The sequence below is a fragment of the Mobula hypostoma genome, chromosome 15 (genome assembly GCF_963921235.1).
Source record: "Mobula hypostoma chromosome 15, sMobHyp1.1, whole genome shotgun sequence".
NCBI lineage: Eukaryota > Metazoa > Chordata > Chondrichthyes > Myliobatiformes > Myliobatidae > Mobula > Mobula hypostoma.
This window is the reverse complement of record NC_086111.1, coordinates 704077-717503: the sequence shown is the minus strand read 5'-3', so window position 1 is coordinate 717503 and position 13427 is coordinate 704077.

Below are 13427 nucleotides of genomic sequence, written 5' to 3'. Positions count from 1 at the left end.
AAATAAAAACAAGACTAATGGAAAAACAGTATTAAATAGATAAGCAGCAGAAAATAAGTTGCAGCAGCACCAGAATATCACAGTAATGCACAAAGTGCTGTTAGTGCCGGTATTTGAGTCCTTGTGTCTGCTGACAGTTTCAGTCATTGTTCTGTGGGAGTGGTGTGATGGAGACCACGGCCCTGGGATAGAAGCTGTTCCTCAGTCTATTTGTTCTGGCTTTTAGTGTCCTGGACCTTTTGCTGGACGGCAGTGGGTCAAACAGGGAGTGGCCGGGGTGTGTGGTGTCTCTGGTTATGCTGATTGCTTTCCTCCTGAGTCTGCTGGAATAGATGGTGTCCAGTCCTGGGAGCTCCATCCTGACAATTCGCTGGGCTGCCTTCACCACGCGATGCAGGTCTTGTCGCTCAGCGTCTGTGCAGCTGACATACCACACTGTGACGCTGTCGGTCAGGATGGTTTCAATTGTGCTTCTGTAGAAGTTAAGCAACAGCTTTTGTGGGAGTTTGGCCTGTTTCAGCTTTCTGAGGAAGAAGAGTCTTTGTTGTGCCTTTTTATTTTACAAGCATCGAGGTGTTGGTGGTCTATGTCAGCTGTTTTGACAACATAACTCCAAGGAACTTTAGGTTTTCCATACTTTCCACTACCTCTCCATGTATATGGAGTGGGGTGTGTACTCTGTCCTTTGATCCCCTGAAGTCAATGATCATCTCTTTTGTTTTAGAAGTGTTAAGGACCAGGTCATTGTCCTCACACCACTCCATCAGGTGATCCACCTCAATCCTGTAGGCTGTTTCATTCTCGTCCGAGATCAGGCCAACCACTGTGGTATCATCTGCAAATTTAATTATGGAGTTGGAGGTGTAGATGGTGCAGTCGTGTGAAGAGTGCGTAGAACATAGGGCTCAGCACACAGCCCTGCGGGGTGCCTATTTTTAAGATGTGGGTGGTGGAGGTGTGCTTACCAATTCTGACTTGCATGAGGATTGTGAGTGAACAGTCCTCAAGTCCAGCCACAAATTCTCAATTGGATTGATGTCTGGACTCTGACTTGTCCACTCTGGGACATTAACTTTGTTGTTTATAATCCATTCCTGTGTAACTTTGGTTTGTGTTTGGGATCATTGTCTAGCTGGAAAACAAATCTCCCAAGTCGCAGTTCTCTTGCAGACTGCATCAGAATTTCTCTATATTTTGCTGCATTCATTTTACCCTCTACCTTCACTAGCCTTCCCGGGCCTGCTGCAGTGAAGCATCCCCACAGCACGATGCAGCCACCACCATGCTTCACGGTGGGGATGGTGTGTTTTTGATGATGTGCTGTGTTTGGCTTTCTCTTTGCAATAAAGCTGTGACTGGTGAAGCATCCAGGCAACATTGTTGTATGCGCAGTCTCTCCCATCTCAGCCACTGAAGCTTGTAACTCATAGGTTTCTCGGTGGCCTCCCTCACAAATCCCCTTCTTGCACTGTCTCAGTTTTTGAGGACAGCCTGCTCTAAGCAGATTTACAACTATGCCATATTCTTTCCATTTCTTGATAATTGACTTAACTGTACTCCAAGGGACATTCACTTACTTGGAAATTTTCTTGTATCTATCTCCTGCCTTGTGCTTTTCAATAACATTTTGTGGACTTGCTTGGAGTGTTCTTTTGTCTTCATGGTGTTATTTTTGCCTGGATACTGACTCACCAGCAGCTGGATGTTCCAGATACAGGTGTATTTTTACTACAGCCAATTGAAGCATCTTGACTGCACACAGGTCTCCAAAAACAGATCTCCATTTAATTTATTTTGTGACTTCTAGAATGAATTAGTTGCACCAGCGATGATTTGGTGTGTCATATTAAAGGAGTGAATACTTATGCATTCAATTACTTTGTGATTTAAATTTGTAATTGTAATTGTCCGTTTGGCTAGCAGCTTAGGTATGATAACCCCCGGCCTGGCCAAACTTAAGAAATCTCATTTGGGTGGATGCTGCGCAATGTGTCCCGTTAAAAATCAGTACCACAAAATAATAAACAGTGCACAATATGCGATTAAACGATTGAACTTTATAATTCTTAATTTGATTATATGGTTAGTAAAGAAACAAAAAAAAAAGAAAAAGGGCCCATTCTCATGAAACAGTCTATTGGGCAATGTTGGAGCTCACTGCTAAGCTGTTCGCCCACCATCGACCTCTTCCGATCCTCGCTGACCTTCATACTCTCACTCCAAGTTCACTCTGTCCGCTGGTCTACTGACTCTCTCCATTCGCGACTTCTCTCCTCATCTCTCCCCGGCAAAAAGACTGCGAATTCCCAGCTCCCAGACACACAAAAAAGAACAACATCCTGCTCATTGGCTAACATGCCCTGTTATCTCTCGTCATAACCCAGACATTGCTGTTACAGGGAAACCATTACCTTATCAGTGGAACATCACAGAGAAGCCATTACATGAGCAGTGAAACCTTACAGCGTGTTAATTTAGATCACTTTGTAGTGATCTTTTTTCACCAAAGAGTCTTTTTCTGTTGATCAGTGTCAAAAAAACAAATTAAATCCACTGTGATTCAATGTTGTAAAACAATAAAACAAGAAAACTTCCGGGGGAGGGGGGCGAATACTTTTTATTGGTGTTGTATATGTCACCATATACAGCCAATGAGGACTGGCTCATGGACCTTTGGCTTCCTTCTGAAGTCAAATAACAGCTCGTTAGTCTTGCTGATATTGATTAAGAGATTGTTGTTGAGGCGCAACTCAGCCAAGTTTTCAATCTCCCTCCTATATACTGATTTGGTCTACGACAGTGATGACATCGGATCTTTGCTTATTTCATGATTAGCATACCATTAGCTGGCATATGTTCACTCCCACACTGACGAATCCACTCTTTTGATACATGATGGAGATCTTCATTTTTTGCTTTATGCAGTGTTTTTCTATTTTTCATTAACTTCTGTTCATTACTTTCAGCATTTGCCCTGTTTCTTCAAGTCACAGATGGTGGCTGTCCAACACCATACGCTGTCAGATGCTTGACCCATCACTGTCAGCTTTTCCATCAACTTGACTTCCTGTGCTATAGATAACCATAAATGCCTCCTCTTTATCTTTTCACTGTTACCCGTAGGGGTAACTGCAGACCTTTTTGACATTTTCACCAATGTCTACAAATTTGGTGACCATACAACCATTGTTGGTAGAATTTCAGGTGGTGACGAAAGGGCATGCAGGAGTGAGATATGCCAACTAGTGGAGTGGTGCCACAGCAACAACCTGGCACTCAACGTCTTTAAGACGAAAGAGCTGGTTGTGGACTTCAGGAAGGGTAAGATGAAGGAACACATACCAATCCTCATAGAGGGATCAGAAGTGGAGAGAGTGAGCAGCTTCAAGTTCCTGGGTGTCAAGATCTCTGAGGATCTAACCTGGTCCCAACATGTCGATGTAGTCATAAAGAAGGCAAGACAGTGGCTATACTTTATTAAGAGTTTGAAGAGATTTGGCATGTCAACAAATACACTCAAAAACATCTATAGTTGTACCATGGAGAGCATTCTGACAGGCTGCATCACTGTCTGGTATGGAGGGGCTACTGCACAGGACCAAAAGAAGCTGCACAAGGTTGTAAATCTAGTCAGCTCCATCTTGGGCACTAGCCTATAAAGTACCCAGGACATCTTTAGGAAGTGGTGTCTCAGAAAGGCAGTGTCCATTATTAAGGACATCCAGCACCCAGGGCGTGCCCTTTTCTCACTGTTACCATCAGGTAGGAGGTACAGAAGCCTGAAGGCACACACTCAGCAATTAGGAATAACTTCTTCCCCTCTGCCATCAGATTCCTAAATGGGTATTGAAGCTTTGGACAGTGCCTCACTTTCTTTTTTATATACAGTATTTCTGCTTTTGCACATTTTTAAAAATCTATTCAATACACATAATTGATTTACTTGTTTTTTTATGTTTTATTTTATTTATTATTAGTTTTTTCTCTCTGCTAGATTATGTATTGTGTTGAACTGCTGCTGCTAAGTTAACAAATAATAAATCTGATTCTGATTCTTCACAGCACAGAACAGAGAATAAACACCATACACATGGTAATCGTTGTGAATAATGCATGAAAGTCTGACTATGATGACCGCTGAAAACAAACTTGCGCCAACCCCTACTCAGGATATGGGAGACTATTTTTCAGAACCCTTTGGCACCACCTGGGAACCTTCCCAGAACTTGTGGAATTTTCTATTTGTCATATCATGTCAGCACTCAAAAGATTTGGATTTTGGAGTTTTTTTGGATTTTGCAGTTTCAGATGAGGGGTGCTCAACCTGTATATTCATTCACAACATATTAAGCTAATGCCAAAAACTGTATTTGGCTCATAAACACGAGGAATTCTGCAGATGCTGGAAATTCAAGCAACACACAGCAAAGATGCTAGTGAACACAGCAGGCCAGGCAGCATCTCTAGGAAGAGGTACAGTCGACGTTTCGGGCCGAGACCCTTCATCAGGACTAACTGAAGGAAGAGCTAGTTGAGATTTGAAAGGGAGGGGGAGATCCAAAATGATAGGAGAAGACAGGAGGGGGAGGGATGGAGCCAAGAGCTGGACAGGTGACTGGCAAAAGGGATATGAGAGGATCATGGGACAGGAGGCCCAGGGAGAAAGAAAGGGGGAGGGGGGAAAACCCAGAGAATGGACAAGGGGTATAGTCAGAGGGACAGAGGGAGAAAAAGGAGAGAGAGAGAAAGAATGTGTGTATAAAAATAAATAACAGATGGGGTACAAGGGGGAGGTGGGGCATTAGTGGAAGTTAGAGAAGTCAATGTTCATGCCATCAGGTTGGAGGCTACCCGGACGGAATATAAGGTGTTGTTCCTCCAACCTGAGTGTGGCTTCATCTTTACAGTAGAGGAGGCCGTGGATAGACATGTCAGAATGGGAATGGGATGTGGAATTGAAATGTGTGGCCACTGGGAGATCCTGCTTTCTCTGGCGGACAGAGCGTAGATGTTCAGCAAAGCGGTCTCCCAGTCTGCGTCGGGTCTCGCCAATATATAAAAGGCCACATTGGGAGCACCGGACGCAGTATATCACCCCAGCCAACTCACAGGTGAAGTGTCGCCTCACCTGGAAGGACTGTCTGGGGCCCTGAATGGTGGTAAGGGAGGAAGTGTAAGGGCATGTATAGCACTTGTTCCGCTTACAAGGATAAGTGCCAGGAGGGAGATCAGTGGGGAGGGATGGGGGGAATGAATGGACAAGGGAGTCGCGTAGGGAGCGATCCCTGTGGATAGTGGGGGGGGGGAGGGAAAGATGTGCTTAGCGGTGGGATCCCGTTGGAGGTGGTGGAAGTTACGGAGAATAATATGTTGGACCCGGAGGCTGGTGGGGTGGTAGGTGAGGACCAGGGGAACCCTATTCCTAGTGGGGTGGTGGGAGAACCCTAATGCGTGAAATGGGGGAGATGCATTTGAGAGCAAAGTTTGGATTCCAGACCTAACCATTTCCCCTCTACCACCACTCTGCTCCATCTAGCGGAATTAGTCCTTACTCTTAATAATTTCTCCTTTGGCTCCTACCACTTCCTCCAAACTAAAAGTGTAGCTATGGGCACTCATATGGGTCCTAGCTATGCCTTTTTGTTGGCTGTGTGGAACAATCTATGTTCCATACCTATTCTGGTATCTGTCCCCCACTTTTCCTTCGCTACATCGACGACTGCATTGGCGCTGCTTCCTGCACGCATGCTGAGCTCGTTGACTTCATTAACTTTGCCTCCAACTTTCACCCTGCCCAAGTTTATCTGGTCCAATTCCGACACCTCTCTCCCCTCTCTAGATCTTTCTGTCTCTGTCTCTGGAGACAGCTTATCTACTGATGTCTACTATAAGCCTACTGACTCTCACAGCTATCTGGACTATTCCTCTTCTTACCCTGCCTCTTGCAAAAATGCTGTCCCCTTCTCACAATTCCTCCGTTTCCGCCACGTCTGCTCTCAGGATGAGGCTTTTCATTCCAGGACGAGGAAGATGTCCTTTTTTAAAGAAAGGGGCCTCCCTTCCTCCACCATCAACTCTGCTCTCAAACGCATCTCCCCCATTTCACACACATCTGCTCTCACTCCATCCTCCCATCACCCCACTAGGAATAGGGTTCCCCTGGTCCTCACCTACCACCCCACCAGCCTCTGGGTCCAACATATTATTCTCCGTAACTTCCGTCACCTCCAATGGGATCCCACCGCTAAGCACATCTTTCCCTCCCCCCCCCCCCGCTTTCTGCAGCGATCGCTCCCTACGCAACTCCCTTGTCCATTCGTCCCCCCATCCCTCCCCACTGATCTCCCTCCTGGCACTTACCCTTGTAAGCAGAACAAGTGCTACACATGCCCTTACACTTCCTCCCTTACCACCATTCAGGGCCCCAGACAGTCCTTCCAGGTGAGGCGACACTTCACCTGTGAGTCGGCTGGGGTGATATACTGCGTCCGGTGCTCCCGATGTGGCCTTCTATATATTGGCGAGACCCGACGCAGACTGGGAGATTGTTTTGCTGAACACCTACGCTCTGTCCGCCAGAGAAAGCAGGATCTCCCAGTGGCCACACATTTCAATTCCACATCCCATTCCCATTCTGACATGTCTATCCACGGCCTCCTCTACTGTAAAGATGAAGCCACACTCAGGTTGGAGGAACAACACCTTATATTCCGTCTGGGCAGCCTCCAACCTGATGGCATGAACATTGACTTCTCTAACTTCCGCTAATGCCCCACCTCCCCTTCGTACCCCATCCGTTATTTATTTTTATACACACATTCTTTCTCTCTCTCTCCTTTTTCTCCCTCTGTCCCTCTGACTATACCCCTTGCCCATCCTCTGGGTTTCTTCCCCACCCCCCTTTTCTTTCTCCCTGGGCCTCCTGTCCCATGATCCTCTCATATCCCTTTGCCAATCACCTGTCCAGCTCTTGGCTCCATCCCTCCCCCTCCTGTCTTCTCCTATCATTTTGGATCTCCCCCTCCCCCTCCCACTTTCAAATCTCTTACCATCCCTTCTTTCAGTTAGTCCCGACGAGGGGTCTTGGCCTGAAACGTCGACTGTACCTCTTCCTAGAGATGCTGCCTGGCCTGCTGCATTCACCAGCAACTTTGATGTGTGTTGACTGTATTTGGCTCCCATTGTTTGGTTCATTCCATGACCTGTAAAATAGCGATGGTCAAGATAAGCAAGAACAAGAAACATTCCAAACTGCTGAAAGAAACCCCAGTGAGTACAAAGATAAGGATAATACAAATTAACATTTGGGTGTGGAGTTGGGGAAGTTTTCAAAGTTCAAAATAAATTGAATATCGAAGTGCATACCTGTCACTATATAGAACCTGGAGATTAATTTTCTTGTGGGAAAGATTCATCATCACCTTTGATACAGCCTTCAACAGTGCTGTTGTAAGCAAACTTGAATAAGGCATTGATACTGTGCTTAGGCACACAGTGAAGTGTAAAGTGAGTAGGTCAGGGGGCTAAGCACACTGCTTTGTGGTGCACATTTGCTGGCAGAAATTGTGGAGGGGGTATTGTTACCAAGATGAACAGTCTGGGGTCTGCAAGTGAGGAAATCGAGGATCCAATTGCACAAGGAGGTACTGAGGCCAAGGTGTTAGGGCTTACTGATTAGTTTTGAGGGGAAGATAGTGTTGAATAATCGATAATGAGCAATCCTCAATTATGCATCTTTGCTGCCCAGATGTTTCAGGGCTGAGTGAAGAGCCAGTGAGATGGCATTGACTGTGGACCTGTTGCTCCGGTAGGACAGAAAGGAATTTGTATTGGATAGTTAAAACCATCCAGTGCATCACCAGCACCATCCTATCCGCCATCAAGGACATATATACAGAAAGGTGCTGGGAAAAGGCCAGCAATATCATGAAGGATCCCACCCACTGTTCTCATAGACTGTTTGCCCTAATCCCATCACAGAGGAGGTTACATGATACCCATGCCACCATACTCAAAAAATTATTTTCCCTAAGCTGCAAGACTGATCAACACCACCACCCGCTAACTCACACCATCACCCTACTTCATCATTTCCTGTCAATTACCTTATGTACAGACACCCCTGGGCCTAGTGTCACTATGTACATACAACTACTCTATGTACATACAGTAAGCTCATCTTATGTATTTACATTTATTGTGTTTTATGGTGTTCTTTAAGCTTATTATGTTTTGTTTTATTCTGCATCGGATCTAGAGTAACAATCATTTTTTTAGATTATGAGAACACTCAGTCCTTATTTATTGTCATTTAGAAATGCATGCATGCATTAAGAAATGATACAATGTTCCTCCAGAGTGATAGCACAGAAAAACAGAACAAACCAAAGACTAACACTGACAGAACCACATAATTATAACATATAGTTACAGCAGTGCAAAACAATACCATAATTTGATAAAGAACAGACCATGGGCACGGTAAAAAAAAAGTCTCAAAGTCCCGAGTCGATCGACTCCCATTAGTCCCGATAGCAGGCGGCAAAGAGAGAAACTCCCTGCCATAAACCTGCAGGCGCCGACAACTGCCGATGCATTGGAAGCACCCAACCACAGCCGACACTGAGTCCGTCCGTCCGCAAATTTCGAGCCTATGACCAGCCCCTCCGATACAGCTTCCTGCGCGCCATCCTCTGCCAAGCGCCTTCGACCTCGCCCGGCTGCCGAAACAAGCAAAGCCGAGGATTCAGGGCCTTCTCCTCTGGAGATTCCGGACCACACAGTAACAGTGGCAGCAAAGCGGACATTTCAGAAGTTTCTCCAGATGTTCCTCCGTACTCTCACGTCCGTCTCCATCAAATCAGAATTGTGCGCGGTCCCCTACTTGACAAATAACAGACATCACCACTGAAGTGGCCGCACACGCTATCGTCGTGCCGCCATCTTCTCCTCCACCTTATATCTGACACTTGTTCTCCCTTACACTTACGCACTGATGAATGACAATAAATGGTCTTAAGCATGTGAGAAGAAAATTGAAAAGCAAAATTCCAGGAACTTGCAGAAATATGCAGAATTCAGAATTGTGTTAATAGGGATCGTTAGTCCAGTTATAGTCTGGGTGGCCAATCAAAGTGGCAATGTGTGAGGAAAAGCTTCCGAAGAAGGTCAAGGACTTTTTAAATGAGTAGACTTTTAGTCCAATAAGGAGGGTAGCTTTGCTGTTCTTAGTTGAGGAAAAAGTGCCAGGCTAGATGAAGCAAGTGAAAATATCAGAATCAGAATCAGGTTTATTATCACCAGCATGTGACGTGAAATTTGTTAACTTAGCAACAGCAGTTCAATGCAGTACATAATCTAGCAGAGAGAAAAAAAATGAAATAAAAATAATAATAAATCAATCAATTACAGTATATATATTTTGAATAGAGTGAAAAATGTGCAAAAAAACAGAAATACTGTATATTAAAAAAGTGAAGTAATGACCAAAGCTTCAATGTCAATTTAGGAATCGGATGGCAGAGGGGAAGAAGCTGTTCCTGAATCACTGAGTGTGTGCCTTCAGGCTTCTGTATCTCCTACCTGATGGTAACAATGAGGAAACCAACTAGAGGGGATGCAATATTGGATCTCCTGTTAGGAAACGAGTTAGGACAAGTGACAGAAGTCTGTGTGGGGGAGCACTTTGGTTCCAGTGATCATAACACCATTAGTTTCAACTTGATCATGGACAAGGATAGATGTGGTCCTAGGGTTGAGGTTCTAAACTGGAAGAAGGCCAAATTTGAAGAAATGAGAAAGGATCTAAAAAGTGTGGATTGGGACAGGTTGTTCTCTGGCAAGGATGTGATCGGTAGGTGGGAAGCCTTCAAAGGAGAAATTTTGAGAGTGCAGAGTTCGTATGTTCCTGTCAGGATTAAAAACAAAGTGAATAGGAATAAGGGACCTTGGTTCTCAAGGGATATTGCAACTCTGAAAGAGAAGAAGAGGGAGTTGTATGACATGTATAGGAAGCAGGGAGTAAATAAGGTGCTTGAGGAGTATAAGAAGTGCAAGAAAATACTTAAGAAAGAAATCAGGAGGGCTAAAAGAAGACATGAGGTTCCCTTGGCAGTTAAAGTGAAGGATAATACAAAGAGCTTTTACAGGTATATTAAGAGCAAAAGGATTGTAAGGGATAAAATTGGTCCTCTTGAAGATCAGAGTGGTCGGCTATGTGTGGAACCAAAGGAAATGGGGGAGCTTTTAAATAGGTTTTTTGCGTCTGTATTTACTAAGGAAACTGGCATGAAGTCTATGGAATTAAGGGAAACAAGTAGTGAGATCATGGAAACTGTACAGATCGAAAAGGAGGAGGTCCTTGCTGTCTTGAGGAAAATTAAAGTGGATAAATCCCCGGGACCTGACAGGGTGTTCCCTCGGACCTTGAAGGAGACTAGTGTTGAAATTGCAGGGGCACTGGCAGAAATATTTAAAATGTCGCTGTCTACAGGTGAGGTGCTGGAGGATTGGAGAGTGGCTCATGTTGTTCCATTGTTTAAAAAAGGATCGAAAAGTAATCCGGAAAATTATAGGCCAGTAAGTTTAACGTCGGTAGTAGGTAAGTTATTGGAGGGAGTACTAAGAGGCAGAATCTACAAGCATTTGGATAGACAGGGACTTATTAAGGAGAGTCAACATGGCTTTGTGCGTGGTAGGTCATGTTTGACCAATCTATTGGAGTTTTTCGAGGAGGTTACCAGGAAAGTGGATGAAGGGAAGGCAGTGGATATTGTCTACATGGACTTCAGTAAGGCCTTTGACAAGGTCCCACATGGGAGGTTAGTTAGGAAAATTCAGTCGCTAGGCATACATGGAGAGGTGGTAAATTGGATTAGACATTGGCTCGATGGAAGAAGCCAGAGAGTGGTGGTAGAGAATTGCTTCTCTGAGTGGAGGCCTGTGACTAGTGGTGTGCCACAGGGATCAGTGCTGGGTCCATTGTTATTTGTCATCTATATCAATGATCTGGATGATAATGCGGTAAACTGGATCAGCAAATTTGCTGATGATACAAAGATTGGAGGTGTAGTAGACAGTGAGGAAAGTTTTCAGAGCCTGCAGAGGGACTTGGACCAGCTGGAAAAATGGGCTGAAAAATGGCAGATGGAGTTTAATACAGACAAGTGTGAGGTATTGCACGTTGGAAAGACAAACCAAGGTAGAACATACAGGGTTAATGGTAAGGCACTGAGGAGTGCAGTGGAACAGAGGGATCTGGAAATACAGATACAAAATTCCCTAAAAGTAGCGTCACAGGTAGATAGGGTCGTAAAGAGAGCTTTTGGTACATTGGCCTTTATTAATCAAAGTATTGAGTATAAGAGCTGGAATGTTATGATGAGGTTGTATAAGGCATTGGTGAGGCCGAATCTGGAGTATTGTGTTCAGTTTTGGTCACCAAATTACAGGAAGGATATAAATAAGGTTGAAAGAGTGCAGAGAAGGTTTACAAGGATGTTGCCGGGACTTGAGAAACTCAGTTACAGAGAAAGGTTGAATAGGTTAGGACTTTATTCCCTGGAGCGTAGAAGAATGAGGGGAGATTTGATAGAGGTATATAAAATTATGATGGGTATAGATAGAGTGAATGCAAGCAGGCTTTTTCCACTGAGGCAAGGGGAGAAAAAAACCAGAGGACATGGGTTAAGGGTGAGGGGGGAAAGTTTAAAGGGAACATTAGGGGGGGCTTCTTCACACAGAGAGTGGTGGGAGTATGGAATGAGCTGCCAGACGAGGTGGTAAATGCGGGTTCTTTTTTAACATTTAAAAATAAATTGGACAGATACATGGTTGAGAGGTGTATGGAGGGATATGGTCCGTGTGCAGGTCAGTGGGACTAGGCAGAAAATGGTTCGGCACAGCCAAGAAGGGCCAAAAGGCCTGTTTCTGTGCTGTAGTTTCTATGGTAAAAGGGCATGCCCTGGGTGCTGGAGGTCCTTAATAATGGACGCTGCTTTTCTGAGACACCGCTCCCTGAAGATGTCCTGGATACTTTGTAGGCTATTACCCAAGATGGAGCTGACTAGATTTACGACCCTCTGCAGCTTCTTTCAGTCCTGTGCAGTAGCCCCTCAATACCAGACAGTGATGCAGCCTGTCAGAATGCTCAACACGGTACATCTATAGAAGGTTTTGAGTGTGTTCGTTGAGATGCCAAATCTCTTCAAACTCCTAATAAAGTATAGCCATTGTCTTGCCTTCTTTATAACTACATCAACATGTTGGGACCAGGTTAGATCCTCAGAGATCTTGACTCCAGGAACTTGAAGCTGCTCACTCTCTCCACTTCTGATCCCTCTATGAGGATTGGTATGTGTTCCTTCATTTTACCCTTCCTGAAGTCCAGAACCAGCTCTTTCGTCTTACTGACGTTGAGTACCAGGTTGTTGCTGTGACACCACTCCACTAGTTGGCATATCTCACTCCTGTACACCCTCTCGTCACCATCTGAGATTCTACCAACAATAGTTGTATCGTCAGCAAACTTATAGATGGTATTTGAGCTATGCCTGGCCACCCAGTCATGTGTATATAGAGAGTAGAGCAGTGGGCTAAGCACATACCCTGTGGTGCGCCAGTGTTGATCGTCAGCGAGGAGGATTTTTAATTGGGGAAAGGCAAATTATGAGGCTATAAGGCTAGAACTTGCGGGTGTGAATTGGGATGATGTTTTTGCAGAGAAATGTACTATGGACATGTGGTCGATGTTTAGAGATCTCTTGCGGGATGTAAGGGATAAATTTGTCCCGGTGAGGAAGATAAAGAATGGTAGGGTGAAGGAACCATGGGTGACAAGTGAGGTGGAAAATCTAGTCAGGTGGAAGAAGGCAGCATACATGAGGTTTAGGAAGCAAGGATCAGATGGGTCTATTGAGGAATATAGGGAAGCAAGAAAAGAACTTAAGAAGGGGCTGAGGAGAGCAAGAAGGGGGCATGAGAAGGCCTTGGCGAGTAGGGTAAAGCAAAACCCCAAGGCATTCTTCAATTATATGAAGAAAAAAAGGATAACAGGAGTGAAGGTAGGACCGATTAGAGATAAAGGTGGGAAGATGTTCCTGGAGGCTGTGGAAGTGAGCGAGGTCTTCAATGAATACTTCTCTTCGGTATTCACCAATGAGAGGGAACTTGATGATGGTGAGGACAATATGAGTGAGGTTGATGTTCTGGAGCATGTTGATATTAAGGGGGAGGAGGTGTTGGAGTTGTTACAATACATTAGGACAGATAAGTCCCCGGGGCCTGACGGAATATTCCCCAGGCTGCTCCACGAGGCGAGAGAAGAGATTGCTGAGCCTCTGGCTAGGATCTTTATGTCCTCGTTGTCCACGGGAATGGTACCGGAGGATTGGAGGGAGATGAATGTTGTTCCCTTGTTCAAAAAAAGG